The sequence below is a fragment of the Bison bison genome, unplaced genomic scaffold (genome assembly GCF_000754665.1).
Source record: "Bison bison bison isolate TAMUID 2011002044 unplaced genomic scaffold, Bison_UMD1.0 scf7180017864333, whole genome shotgun sequence".
Lineage (NCBI taxonomy): Eukaryota > Metazoa > Chordata > Mammalia > Artiodactyla > Bovidae > Bison > Bison bison.
In genome coordinates this window covers 1,257,500-1,258,042 of record NW_011494905.1, presented here as the reverse complement: position 1 = coordinate 1,258,042, position 543 = coordinate 1,257,500, and the positions used below count along the sequence as shown (strand labels likewise).

The following is a 543-nucleotide window of genomic DNA, read 5'->3' as shown; positions in this document are numbered from 1 at the left end:
CCATCTCCTTCTCCCTTGACCGGACCTTACCCCTTCCCGTGCCTCGTGCCCAGGACTTCTCGCCCTCTGGCGTCCCCTGAGCCGCACTCTCCTTTAGAGCCCCCCCTCCCCAGGTCGCCCCGCTGTCCCCCACTTTCGGCACCCCCTCGGCGCCACCCTGACGATCCCCTTCGAGACTTCGGGGAGTCCCCCGACCCCAGCCCTTGCACGACGGCACATCTCTCTCGGTCCTCTCCCGAACCTCACTCCCTTCTCGCTCGTCTCAAGCGCTCCTATTTTTCTCTGAATTTTTTGTCCGATTTTATTGAGAAGAACTCGGGGCTGGGGGCTTTCCGCCGCCTGTCCCCCCGCCTCCCGCTCGGCCAGAAGCACCTTTTTACGAGGTGCCCTGTCTCAACTCGGTGGGGGCCCGGGCTGAGGACCGAGAAAGAGGCGACCGGGGGGCCCGCGAGAGCGCTGGAGCCCAGACGGGAGACGGAGAGCGACACACACACACACTCGCGCGCGCGCGCACTCACCAACTCTCCTCTCGCACACGCACCG

At 65.6% G+C, this 543-nt stretch overlaps 1 protein-coding gene across 3 annotated transcripts in view; it reads left to right on the top strand.

Moving 5' to 3' along the window:
* The window catches only part of IGF2BP2 (insulin-like growth factor 2 mRNA binding protein 2), a 170,297-nt gene that overhangs the window by 617 nt on the left and 169,137 nt on the right, over window positions 1–543 (top strand). The gene's annotated exons all lie outside the window — the stretch shown is intronic.